This window comes from Penicillium daleae, assembly GCF_028827525.1.
Source record: "Penicillium daleae strain IBT 16125 chromosome Unknown utg000008l_segment0_segment0, whole genome shotgun sequence".
NCBI classification, from domain to species: domain Eukaryota; kingdom Fungi; phylum Ascomycota; class Eurotiomycetes; order Eurotiales; family Aspergillaceae; genus Penicillium; species Penicillium daleae.
Genome location: NW_026623156.1, coordinates 58,563 through 73,508, shown reverse-complemented (window position 1 = coordinate 73,508; position 14,946 = coordinate 58,563).

Sequence of the window (14,946 nt, the reverse complement as noted above, 5' to 3'; positions counted from 1 at the left end):
TAACTATTTTTACTAGGCTTCTTGCTAGCCTTTAGTTCCTTAGTTAGTAAACGAATTTAGTAACCGCTATTTTAATACCGTTAAGCTCGGCAACGTATACTATTAACTCGTCGGTAGTTCTAAGGTAATGTCGTTTAAAGACGCCCTTACGCGGGGCTACGGCTAATACGCCTACCTTTCCCTCGTACCTACTACTATCTATAAAGAATAGGATCGTACGATCCTAAGAGACTATTAGGGAGCAGTCTAAGAGGGCTTATTAGAATAGAGACTCTATTAGAATTGCGTATAGTGCATAAAACCTTGGTAGAATTCGTTCGTGCGCACTAATCTTAGTACCACGATTATAGAAGAGAGACGAATCAGGATAGATCACAATCGACTAATCAGACAGAAGAATCAAGCAGTGGAAGGTTGATTCAGATGGTCTACTATATCCGGTGATTCTTCCTAGGATAAAAAAGATGTCAAACTTGTTCATTCTAACTAGGAAACAGAGTGCAATTTATAACATAAGGAATATAGTAAATATCACATAAGGAAATCAAGAATATTCGAGGTCATTTTGGAGTGTTGAATATTCCTTTACCTAGTCGGGTAATATTAACACGATCGTTAAAGATCAGAATCTAGGATTAGAATCTAGAGATAAACAAGATTAGGTTTTCCTAGCGGTAAGCAAGATAGGAATACTTAGTAAGTAGGTAGGATTCAAGATATATATCTAGCCTATAGGCTATATATACCGATATACCCCCTTAGCTCTCGATATAAGATAATAGGTAAGAGCAAAGTAAGAGCTAAATAAGACGAAAGGAAAGGTAGGTAATTACCTAATATAATAGGGATACTTCTATATATAGCTACTTAACAAAAGCGTGGTGTTTTTCGCTAGGTAGGCGTTTTATGAGTCTATTAGCGAGTATTTCGGTTGTTTTAATCTAGGGTGACGCTGTTGGCACCTCCCCTGAAAACTTGCGGCACACCCCGAGGCCTGATTTCGGCCTGATTTCTGCCGTATCGCCTGATTTCTGCCAAGGCCGTCAGAACGGTTTAATACGAATTCAACCACGCATCTCTTTTTATTCACACACTAAATCCCCCGTCCCCCTTCCCCCTACCCTTCTATCTTCTACCTACTAGGCTAGTCACATAACCTATTAAGCCTTAGGTTTCTGGCCAAATCGCCACTTACTAATCGCCCTTGCCCGTCTCTCTAATTCCTTTTCTTCCATCATCAATCTCTTTGCCTTACGACCGCGAGCCCCACGCCCTTGCCGAAGTTTCTTCTCCCAGTTAGAAGGCATTCGCCTTGTCGATGTGTTAGGCCTCTTTGAAGGCAGTGGTACCACGATTCCTATGGTTTTATCCATGGAAACGTAGGTATTTCTGCTTCTCTTTACCCCAGAGTTCCGACCGGTGATATGCTTTCCCCCCTATCTTTGAAAACGCTTAACAGTCTCTAGCAACTTCGGCCGGCCAATACCCTTAACCCGATTCGGTTCCTTAATACGAAGCCTTCCTCCTGCCCTTCCTCTTGCCCTTGCGATTGCCTGATTAGTCCTTATAATTGCCTGATTGGTCCTTGTGATTGCCTGATTAGTCCTTATGATTGCCTGATTGGTCCTTATGATTGCCTGATTAGTCCTAACGATTGCCTGATTATACCGAAGATTTAGTAGGCGTAGCTAGTGTTGTTAGTCGAAATAAGATTAGAGAAGAGGATTGCCCTTTTCGAAGAGATCTTTAATCACATAATTGCATAGAAGACCAAGTGAGCGCGATTAGTATTAGGTACAAGGGGGTAGTAGCTTATCTGCTCGAAGATATTCACCCTAGGTATTATATACCTTTCGAATTGCGCTAGTTGAAACCTGGCCAAGAATATCGTAGAATAATAGGACTTGAAGAGAGACAGGCTTGCGATAGATTTAGGATTAAATTAAGTAAAAAGCCTACGAATTTGTATAAGAAACGACTCGAGAGACTCCCTCTATTACTACAAGAATATCGCCGGTTGAGCTCCGAAGTTCCTTCTTAATCTTTGTATAGGCACCTTCCACGCGTAAAGAAGTAAGCTTATCGTAATAGAGAATTCCATTAAGATAACAGCGTATAAAGCGCTTTACCCTCTCTCTAAACCACTACTTTTCGATATATTCAATAGCCGATTAGTAGATAGGATCGCTTAGGTCTTCTAGAAAAGAGGCCTTCCTAGCTTCTATCCTATCTTCTATCCCTTCTAGGACAATCTATATGAATTTAGCCTTCGCATTTCGCTATAATTAGATAGTTTTCGTCTAAACTTCCTGATTAGGAAGGCCCTATAGGAGTAATTTTTTTAAAATCAACGGCCGAACTCGAGTCTCAATATTCTTCATGATATACCAGAGACAAAGTAGGCCCAAACTATCCTTGAAGACTCGCCCACATGTATTTAAAAGAGAGTCTGCGTTATCCGAAATAACGATACGTAGGGCTTAAATCTTTGTCTGTATAAGCTATATTTAAAGGGTAATGCTGTTCATACCCCCTGGGAAAACTAGCGGCACACCCTGAGGCCTGATTTCGGCCTGATTTCGGCCTGATTTCGGCCTGATTTCTGCATTATTGCCTGATTCCTGCCAAGGCCGTCAGAACGGTTTAATACGAATTCAACTACGTATCTCTTCTTATTTACACATAGAATCCCCCCCTTCCCTTCTATCTTCTTCCTGCTAGGATACTCATATAACCACGTGACTACCTATCCTCTCCTTCCTAAGGCTATTCATACACAAGAGATCACATGACCCACACAAATCGAATTTAAAATCTATCCTACTAGGCTAATCATATAACCTATCTATACCTTAGGTTTCTGGCCAAATCGCTACTTACTAATCTGCCTTGCCTGTCTCTCCCTATCCTTTTCTACCAGCACTAATCTCTTTGCCTTGCGACCGCGCGCGCCACCCCCTTGCCTAAGTTTCTTCTCCCAGTTCGAAGGCATTTACCTTGTCGATATATCGGGCCTCTTTGAAGGCAGTAGTACCACAATTCCTATGGTTTTATCTATAGAAACGTAGGTATTTCTGCTTCTCTTTACCCTAGAGTTCCGACCGGTGATATACTTTCCTCCCTATCTTTGAAAACGCTTAACAGTCTCTAGTAACTTCGGCCGCCTAATCCCTTTTACACGATTCGGTTCTTTGATACGAAGCCCTCTTCCTGCCTTCCGATTTGCCTGATTTACCTGATTTGCCTGATTTGCCTGATTTGCCTGATTTGCCTGATTTGCCTGATTCGTCCGAAGATTTAGAAGGTGTAGCTAGTGTTGTTAGTTAAAGTAAGATTAGAGAAGAGGATTACCCTTTTCGAAGAGATCTTTAATCATATAATTATATAGGATACTAATTAAGCGCGATTAGTAATTAGTGCAAGGGGGTAGTGCCTTCCCTATACGGAGATATTGATCCTAGGCGATTTTGACCTTTCGAATTGCGTTATAAGAGATCTGGCTAAGGAGATCACGTAATAATAGGACTTGAAAGGAGACTAGGTATCGATGGATTTAGGATTAGATTAAGTAGAAAGCCTGCTAATTTATATAGGAAACGACTCGAGAGACTCCCTGTATTACTACAAGAATATCGCCGGTTAAGCTCCGAAGTTCCTTCTTAATCTTTGTATAGGCTCCTTCCACGCGCGAGGAAGTAAGCTTATCGTAGTAGGGGATACTATCAAGATAACAGCGTATAAATCGCTTTGCCCTCTCTCCAAACTACTACTTATTAATATATTCAACTACTAATTAGTAGATTAGATTGCTAAGATCTTCTAGGAAAGAGGCCTTCCTAGCTTCTATCCTATCTTCTATCCCTTCTAGGACAATCTGTATAAATTTAGCCTTCGTATTTCGCTATAATTAGATAGTTTTCGTCTAAGCTTCCTAATTAGGAAGGCCCTATAGGAGTAATTCCTTTGAAATTAACAGCCGAACTCGAGTCTCAATATTCTTCATAATATACTAGAGGCAAAGTAGGCCCTGACTATCCTTAAAGACTCGCCTATATATATTTAAAAGAGAGTCTACGTCGTCCGAAATAACGACACGAGGGGCTTAAATCTTTGCCTATAAAAGCTATATTTGAAGAGTCTAGAGTGTCCAAAAGTAGGACGCTTCTTGCTTATTGCTTATAAAGTAAAGGGCAACGTAGAAGTTCTTTCTAGTAGAGACCTGCCTAATAATATCGACTAATAGTATATTATACCTAATTAATTAACTAATCAATCTCTCTCTTACCGATTCGTCTTGTATATAGCATCGATCTATAGGATATTCGGATAAATACGTAGAAACTTAAGGCCTTGTTTTAAGATAAAAAGGATTCTAATCAGCCGCCGCGATTCGTCTAATTCGTATTATATAATCCAATCTAGTAGGCTCTCTATCACGGCTTCGATTGAAGAGCGCCTATATAGGAAAATCTGTTTTACCCGGTCGCGGAGGTTTTAGAGATCTTTCACGCTAAGGAGACTTCCCTTAGACTTTAAAATCAGCTAAATTCCTATAGGTTTTAGGCCCTTTACGAAGTAATCAAGAAGTCGCTCCTCCTTCTTAGCTCTCTCTCTTTGCCTTAAGGTCACAAGAAGATTTTGTAGTGTAGACCTATGGTTATATGTAGGATTAATAATCCTAATAATATAGTGGTTCGGTTGTACCTTCCTCCTATCCTTCCGAAGGTAGATTTGTATATAGAAAGGGCAATTCGTCCTAATCTTGCTAACCTCTCGCGATTTAGCCTTACTAGCTATAGAGGGACCCCTCTTAGTAGGGTCTGGCTAGAGAGAACAAGATAGGTTAACCTTCCTTTCCTCCGATCTCTTGATTACTAGGGTATAGCTATATAAAGCGGCAAATTCCTATAAATCATCATACGCAATCTCACGCGATTAGTAGATCTTACCCTTAGTAGGCGGCGGCGGTAGAGGATCGGTAGGTAGGTTGGTAGGTATATTGGTGGGTAGGTTAGTAGATTAGCCTAGTAGGATAGATTTTAAATTCGATTTGTGTGGGTCATGTGATCTCTTGTGTATGAATAGCCTTAGGAAGGAGAGGATAGGTAGTCACGTGGTTATATGAGTATCCTAGCAGGAAGAAGATAGAAGGGAAGGGGGGATTCTATATGTAAATAAGAAGAGATACGTGGTTGAATTCGTATTAAACCGTTCTGACGGCCTTGGCAGGAATCAGGCAATAATACAGAAATCAGGCCGAAATCAGGCCGAAATCAGGCCTCAGGGTGTGCTGCTAGTTTTCCCAGGGGGTATGAACAGTATTACCCTTCCTATACGTACTATTAAAGTAACTAGGTATCCGGACGCAGAAGGGGAAAGATCTTCGTACGTTTATCTCTATATACCGGTTATAATCCTAGACGAGTAAGTATCCGCGGGACTAAATTAAGAGTGTATTAATATACGATAACCGCTAACCTGCTAACTACTAGCTATAAAGAGTCCCTAGAGTATATATAACCTTATACCTAGGTATAGCTAGCAGCCGACGAGCTAGTGGTCCGTACGCAAACTAATCGAGTTCTCTACTAGTAATTAGTAGTAGGTACTAGCGTCTATTCTAGTCTCTCTTATACTAGGTAATTAACTAGTCTAGGTATCGAACCTAGGTGATTGTATTATAGTTGCGAGGGAGAGGGCTAGGGTAGGGGGTGCCTTAGCGGGCGAGAGTAGAACCTTAGTTCTGAGGATTCTAGGGGCCGAGGCTATCGTATAAGTATTCTAATTAGCTAAGTTACCTTATAGTTAGTATCTAGGGATTCTACGTACGAGCTTATAGTAGCGATCTTTTTCTGTAAAAGGGAGAGTAAGAGTATAAGGGGAGGATTATCCGCGTGTAGTAATAAGGGTATTGATAGGCGTAAGGTTGTTAATATTAATAGGAACCTGGTTAAAGATCTAATTTGTTAATAAGATCTGCTTACTAGGCGATTGAGGTGTGGTAGGTAGAGGAGAGAAGAAGGAGAGATTGAATCGTACGACGGTTTTATAGAGCAATACCTCTAGGTAGCTTCCTTTAGTAGGCAAACATGGAGATTTCCAGGATGCTGGAAGTTGCCTAAACCGGAAGATTCTATGCTAAATCTCTAAATCCTTCGAAAGTCCGTACTTTACTCCTTCGTACGAGCATAGTAGGAAACTCTACTAAGTCCCCTATAGTCTGCTACCTACGGGCATCGTACAACTAGTAGCATCCTAGATTAATCATTCCTGGGTAGAGAGAACTAAGAGTCAATCACTTTCTTAATCTTAGAACCAAGTCAGAGCTACATCCTTTATATTTTATTTTCACTAGCCTATCCATCGTACAATAAGTAAATCTAATCTATAGTACCTTCAGGTAGTCTATAGCCGATTATCTAATCCACTAACCCCTAAGATTAGTTATTAATTTAGGCCTACTCAAAATTATTCTAGTCTACTCAAAATCCTATCCTTCTCTACTATACCTAACCTTCTCTACTATACCTGATTTACTCTCTGCAGCATCCCTCTTCGTACGATAGCCCTTCCACTTTAGCCCGAGGATATTTTTTCTATAAATACCTAGTACCTTCTCCTGATCTACCGCTAATGCTAGACCGCTATACGACTCATACCTCGGTTTAAGGAAGGACGGTTTATAGAACCATTCGCGCTGGTGATTAATGCATGTCCTACAGGAGGGCTTCTGTCCGTCACACCGAACCTTTCTCATGCGACTACTCCCTAGTAGCTGGCGGGATCGACCCTATCCCATTCATCCGCCATCCTGATTGGTTCCCTGGGCGTGTTCCCGTCGCCGCGGGTGCGTGCGCAGAGAGCCGTATTCCCCCATCAAAATTCCTGAACTTCAAAATCGTTTTCACTGGGAATCTTATCGGAGAAAAGAACTGATAAGTCGGAGTCAGAGAAAGATTGGAGGAAAAATTTAGAACGAAAACTTCCCCGTCTACCACCCGTCGACGGATCATGTAATTCGTAGGTGGCACGGTAGACTCGTACGGATGTCGCTCACGACCTGCACGTTCTAAAGCGATCCAGCGCAATATATATCCTCATACTTTGTGAAGACACAACTAGATCTTTATTCCAAATCGTGTTCGGTGCTCAATGACAATTTCAGATCTTATCAGAAATATCGAGACCCTGAATTTCAATTTTAGGGGCATATTTTACAGTTCTCCTTATCAACGAAGACTCTAATAAGTACTCCGTATAGCGCTTTCGTATCTTAACGCGTCGTAGCGTCACGAGCCTAGCCCTAATTTCAGGGGCTCCGAGTAACTTAACAACCACGAATCATAACGACAGCGAAAACGAAGAGCTAAACCTGGTATTCTTAATCTGCTCTACCTCCTCAATTTACTCTTCTCTCCCTCTAGGTACGCTTTCCTCTTCTTAGGTCTTCATTGCCTTACTATTCTCATCTTACCCCCTTTTCTAGGCTACCGCAATAGAGTCGATCTCGGAATTCTTCACCTATAACACCACTTACCGGTTCTAGATCTGCAAAACCTACTATTACGTAGTGGTTAGTCAGCATATTCATTCCTACCTAGCCGCAAAGTATCGCCGTTATCCCTCTGCCCGTTCAGGCGCGCAGTAGGCGGCGATCCAGGCCGAAGCTCTGAAAGCTAATCCCTAGAATCCGGACACTAAGCTATTCCACTCGCCGCTACCCGACGCCCGACTAATCCCCGACTTACTAATTCACCGTAGCTAGTTATAGTTAGCTGCCTAGCTACAAACTATAAATATACGGGTTGCACGATCGAAACCATAAGGGCCTATCGCCGCACGAAATATAGCCCTTCTATCGCCCGCCCCGGAGGACAGAGAAAAGACCAAGAGAAAGATCCGTTAGCGGCTCTATACCCAGTCTACTACCAGCGTCTCTTTTTATATAGGGCCTATAGTAGTTACTTCGTCGTCACTCTAGATCTAGACGAGGTACCGAAACAACAGGGGCGGGTATCCAAAATCAACGAGGCTAAATTCATCCAAGCTCAGATTGAATTAGCGCTTCTTCGTTCGGACGGGATTACGGCGGCAGAAGATAGGATTGCACCGTCGGAGAATAACATAACTAAGAGTTCGCCATAGCTTAAACTCACCCGGTGGCCCGAGTATATCCGAGGGCACAAATTCTTTGAAGTTGCGGAACTTATATTCCTGCTGGAGTATTTAACGGAGCCTGTCCTTATAGCCGTCGAGCTTAGCGTAAAAAGGCTGATCCAACGAGCGTTTGACTCTATCTCGTTCTATCGCATCAATAAGTTTAATCAAGTGCGCATTAATTGCTTCGTTCCGAAGCCTGGCGTCTAGGAGCGGCCGATACAGATTAAACTACGCCCTAAGACCTATACCGGGTACTGCTAGGTCTAGGTACGCCTTATATACTTCGTGTATCGCACTAGTCAGCCTAATCAACGGATCCAGCTTCGCCACCAGTTCACAACCGCACAGCTAGGCGTAATTGATAATATCCAATCGTTCGCTCGGCGGCTACTACAGCTACAGGCAGATAATTCTACCACGTCGCCAGGTATTGATATTAAACCGGCTCTTCGTCCTAGCGAGCAGACTTAGACCCCGGTTTGCCGGGCGACGGAGGACCTAGACCGCGCCTGCCTTAACCTCTCGATAGCTCTTCTAGATTATAAGTTCCGTGGAGATCTTTTTGAGAGTCCAATTATAGCATTTATAGCAGCGCTCGGCATCGACCACAAGAACTAAACTTACTATAAGCCTAGCAGCTACACTACCTATCTCTCTACCTTAGTAAAGATCTTATAGATACTGGTTACATAGCGTACGGTTGATATTGCCGATACTCATCAGGTCCAGCATCCCGGAGATACGCTTGAAGAGATACACGCGCGCTTTCTAATATATAGCATTCGATACCTATTCAGCTAGATCACCCGACTCCGCACGTATGGCAAGCGAATCCAAAATACGTCGACTAGTCTAGGATTACTTATCTAGAGTCCCGATCGCTAGTCGCTATACTACCGGGACCTCTAGCTTACGATAGATTCACTTACGAAGTTCATCCGTACTTAAGTGGAACTTACACAATATAAACTAGAGCGGCTCTTCTTGCTAGATAAGAATAAATCGAGGGCTAACCAGATACCGGAGCTCCTACTACACCTGCTTACAGACGATCCCGTGAATAACCAGCGAAGCTAGAACTTTCTGAAGCACCGGAAGAATCGTCAGGTTCTCCCTACAACAGGCGAGCGTTAGATACTCGATCGGATCTTAACTACCGAATCCCTTCGCAAGGACTTTATCTAGGTTCGACCAGAGACCTAGCACGGAACTAGCGAATCTATCTAGTGGAATACTACGCTCCTAGAGGTATACCTTAACTAGGTAGATAAATTCCTACAACGGCTTTTGCTACTAGTCTATATAACCGGTGGTTAGCCCGCACGCGTAACTAAACTTATGTCTATCCGGCACTGCAATACCCCAGAAGGGCGACATCGGAATATTTTCGTCGAAAATAGACTAGTTTACATCGTTACTAGCTACCATAAATCTTAGAGCACCACGAGGTCAATAAAGATCATCTACCGGTACCTACCGTATACGGTGAGCGAGCTTATAGTCTACTATCTATAGCTAATTCAACCTTTTACGGAGCAAGCAAGCATATTTACCCGCCAGAGTGACTCTCGTATTCGTTCGGCATTTTTCTAGCCCAAAATAAAGGGGCATTAGGACGCTACACGCCTCAGAGCCATCATGAAATCCTAGGGCGATATCTACCTACAGACTAAGCTAAATATACTTACCTAGCGCTATACAGCTATCGGTATCTCCCGGATGCACCTGAAATGTGGCAGTTTCAAGCGTGACTATAGGCCAGATGATCCAATCGTGGATAAACAGGCTACGTATAGTGTAAAGATATAGTCTACTTGCAGGGTAGAAAGCCTGTCAACTAGGTAGGAGAGCAAAGCACTAAGTCAGATTGTAACAGAGACTGTTTCTTAGAGGGCCCCTTTACCCCGTTTACCGCTGGGCCTTATATACAGTAAGCCCCTCTTTCGAAGGAGGGGTAGACATGCAGGGAAGCGGATGACTATCCTCCGTAGGAGCAGCGGGGAAAGGGTGATGGTAGATCACCGAACCAATATATTCATGGTTGGTGATCCTTGGAGGCCTGAAGCCTAAGGCCTCAACATAGGAATAGCCTCATAGTGCAAAATATCATAACATATAGGATATAGGTGGCTAGGACTGTTTATGCACGTGGCTTGAAAGAGGCGCCAGGGGTGATTAAGGCAAAGCGGATTCGATTTCGGGAAATCAGTTCAGAGTAGCATAAACTCCTTAGGCTTAATATGCCGAGGGGCCAAAAACGGCAATATAGCCAGCTAGGGGAAAGTAAAAAGGCTAGCTTAGTCCAGCAACGCCGCTACGAGTATATAACGATTGACTTTAGCGATAATAAACGCTATTGATAGTTAACCTACATTGCATATTCAAACGTTTAGACTAGTCAACCCGAAGCCGGCGGCAGTTGTAGTGCTAGGGCAAGTTTGATAGGGGTAGGCATATACATAAGTATTAATAGCCTATCCGGTGTGAAGGGCCGAAGCGGGACTTAAATCTACATTAACTTATACTGTTCTAGCTCAATTACAGTATACAGTGCTGCAGGAAGAATCACCAAGTATAAATATTCTATCTCTATGTATACTGCCTTTACATAAATTGTTATAGATACAGGTCTAGGATTATGAAGTCTCTTCACGTTTTTCGTGTTGATCCAGGAAGTCTAAAGAAGATCGACAGTAGTGACCGTTTGGGGATGCTCGCATCTAAGCGCCTTTTCTCGTACATCTAACACCCGTCGATGCATCGCTTCCACCTCTTTCTACTTCCCTTGCCCGAAGAGCACTGTGCCAAGGTTATTAACACTGGTAAGCGTGTCAGGATGCTCACATCGAAGGACCTCTTCACATCCTTCCAGTGCCTGTCGATACATCGCTTCCGCCTCTTCATATTTCCCTTGCCTGAAGAGTACTAAGCCAATGTTATTGACACTGGTGAGCGTATCAGGATACTCGCGTCCAAGCATCTTCTCTCGTGCGTCCAACGCCCATCGCTGCATCACTTCCGCCTCTTCATATATTCCTCGAAGCAGTAAATACCATCCGCAGTTGAAGCAAATCCTTGCCATACGCAGTCGATCATTTCATGTTGATCAGATATCGACTTCATCACCTCTTTCGCCTGCGGAAGCAGCCTTTAACATTCAATCCAGCTCCCGTACTGTCCATCGGGAAACATCTCTGCCATTATGGCTCGCGACTTTTCTTGCCACCGTGCCAGCTCGAGGTGGATCTCTAGCCATATCCGGACCGATAACTGTTTTAGTCGGTGCATATCAAATGACGCTGTTTCAATTTCAACCCGAACAAGAGAATAGCTGATCAATGGTGCCACTGCATCTTCAAACTGAAGCCCATCACCACCGCCAGGGACGAGGCCTTTGGGGATCCCCTGCCGATCAGACATGCTCATTAATGCCAGTAAATCCGACGCCACGGTTTGAGGCTGAGAAGCGGTATACGACAACTCGTTGTTACATCGTGTAGGACCTCGTTGTTGAGCATTCATCATTGCTGAAGCAGGTGTTAGGACCTCTGCGCTCACTTACGATTCCAGGCATCCGCTTAGAGAAGCTCAGGGTATATGCCAATGGCTACTCCTCAGGCTTTTTAAGCCATTCATTTTACGCGACCACACTAATCGCAAAGACGTGAGATCAATGATTCGATCAGATAGTTATATGATGCATAATCATTGGGTTTGAGGGACAAACTGGGATTACATGATGCTTACAAACCAATTTGAAACGTTATTTTCTGAGTAACATATTGCATGCTCTCTCCCACTGTCCAGCTTGATGTTTTCCATCATCTTTTCCTATTATTATTTTAATTCTTGCTTTTATGAATTTTACATTTATGTTTTCGCAACATGTTTGTGAGCAACCAGTGGTGAAAGCCTAGGCGTGATATGCACACTGGCATATCCGTGCCTTTCTGCCCACCCAAAGCGCTTCCCGCTTTGGGTGCGCCCGGTGTTATGGCCATTCCGGTGTTATGGCCAATTTTCTACCAGTAGCCTTCTACTAGCTAATTCAACCACCAACGATGCCTAAATCTATCAATTTTGATGAATCTCGCCTGGCCGAGGCCTGCCAAGTGGCCTTATCCAGCAAAAAACCGAATTTTTCTAAGATTGCGCGTGAATTCGGCGTGGCTCGCAAGACCTTGGCCAATCGCGTCGAAATAGCTAAATCGCCTACTACACCTACCAAATCGCTGAGAAACGCCCTAGAGCCATACCAGGAGAAAGCCTTGATTAGCTGGATAGTCTAAATGTATGGCTGGAATCTCCTACCTACCCCTACGGTAGTAGGTGCATAGGCAAATCGCGCACTGGCGCGAACAGATTAGCCAGATAGGCAGGTTGGTAAAAACTGGGCGTACGGCTTTATAAAGCGCCTACCAAAAAACCTTGGCCTAGGCCCTGTGAAGCAAAAGACCAAGGAACTGAAGCGAATCCAATCGGAAGATGCAGGCCTTCTTTAGCACTAGTACGACTAGCTAGAACGGGTCCTCCATAACGTCCCTACCCGGCTAGTATACAACTTCGATGAATGCGGGTTTCAACCCGGTCAAGGGCGATCACGAAACGTTATTAGTGCTAAATCATCTTGCCCTGACCTTGCTAAGACCGAGAAAGGCGAAAATATTACTGCATTAGAGTGTATTGCTACGGACGGCTGGCAGATAGACCCTCTCTTTATATTCAAGGGAACTAGCAAAAATCTTATAGAGGCCTAGTTCTACGGTAGCGAAACCCTCTTACTAGACACGATAACGGCTATTTCTCCTAATAGCTGGATTTCTGATAAATTAGCCCTAGCCTAGCTAGGCTATTTTATTCAATTAATAGCTTATCGTGTGAAACGGGGCGAAAAGCGCGTTCTTATATTCGATAGCTATAGCGCGCATCTTACACTCGAATTTCTTTAACTTTGCGAGGATAATACGATTATCCCTTTTGTATTCGTACCGCATTCAACCTATCTTTGCTAGCTACTTGACAGAAAGCCCTTCTTGAATTATAAGCAGCAATTTCGCTTAATAAATAATAAACTAGCTTTCTAGGGTGGCTAGCTATATAGGAAATCAGATTTCCTCGCGATTATCGGGCTAATTCGCAAGAAGGCGTTTACGCAGCGAATTATCCGCGAATCCTTTAGTGATCGCGGAATCTATCTAGTTGATAGTACTAAGGTTATTGACGATCTTGCTAAAGAACTAGTGATTCCTGATCTATACGCACTAGATCTTCGCTTATAGGGCTCGCATACACTATCACCACTACTACCTAATCTCTCGTCTTCTAGTATTAAAAATAGCCCTCCAAAATCTATTGAAGCACTACATAAGAACCAGGCGAAGATTACTAAACACCTCGAGGATCTATCAGATAAGATGCAGCGAAATCTATCGAGGTTGATAGCGCACCAGCGGGAGATAGCGGAGGAGCTTTCGATGACGCGGGATATAATTCAGCGTATTAGGGCCGCGCAGGCCCTAGTGCGTCGAAAATACACCAAGCGACAGGTTAACCACTTAGCCAGACTGGTATATTAACTACACGCGATGCGAATCGATCGATTGATACTAGGAAGAAGGAGGAATTAGCCAAGCAGGAAAGGAAGCTAGCCAAGCAGTTCAAGAAGATTTATGGCTACGAGCCCACACAGCGATCGGAGGAATCTATCCAGCGGGCAATTGCTAATGAGGAAGCGGCTAGACGGGCGGGAGAGCTTTTTTTATTGATAATTAGCTAGTTGGGTGGTAAATTTGACGATTTCTATGAAAATTGGCCATAACACCGGAATGGCCATAACACCGGGCGCACCCAAACCGGGAAGCGGTTTGGATGGGCAGTAAGGCACGGATACTTTATGAATATCAATACACCCGATGACTTGGTACCCCTACCCCAAAGGCCAATAGGGGCATGGATAAATCAAGCGGCCCCTGTCTTTTGTATGGAATTATGGATCAGGGAACACCTTCTTTATCGAAACTTCTCACTAAATTTTATATCTCGAATTCTACGCCTAATTGTGTGATGTCCCGGCCGTATCTGCTAGATGTGACGCCGGATGGCGAAAACCTAACTCGCCATCAAAATCACGACCGAGGTTTATTCCCCGTAACTGCCTCTTTTCCTAGATCAATTGCTCTGACAGTGGATTTTTGGAATCAAGAGTACACACTGTAAAATCAACTAAAGTTGACCATTATTAACCTACGACAGCTGATCTAACTGGGGGTCCTGAAAGTGACCAAAAGTGGTCAGACCAGTCATCTGCCCCACTGCTCCTCCTTATGCTAAAGCAGAAACCCAGTCTAACCTTCCCGAAGTATGTGGACCATATGGCTCCCGTCTCTCTCTCCCTCCTCCTGCGAGAGACGCCGAACTGGATAACTAGAATCACGCATGCAACTACGGCAATACAGGAGGTGGAAGCGCCGTGGGACGTTATCGGGTGAAATCTGTCCTAGAGGATGAATTATTTTGCGGCTCAATCTGACGCTCCTTTGTGGTACAGTTTTGGCTCGTTTCTGCTGTCCTGTACATTATTATCGTTTAATGCGCAAACGGGAAGTGAGCGATTTTGGGGAAAAGTGAGCAATACCGAGGTGAAGCATCGTAGGAACAGAATACGATATCACCGGAGCTAATTTATTATCACGACGAAAGTATCTTTGCAAGGAAAATACATAAATTTTGGAGCAAATGAGATCCAGGACAAATAAGATATCGCTTGCCGAAGGCATCAGGGCACCT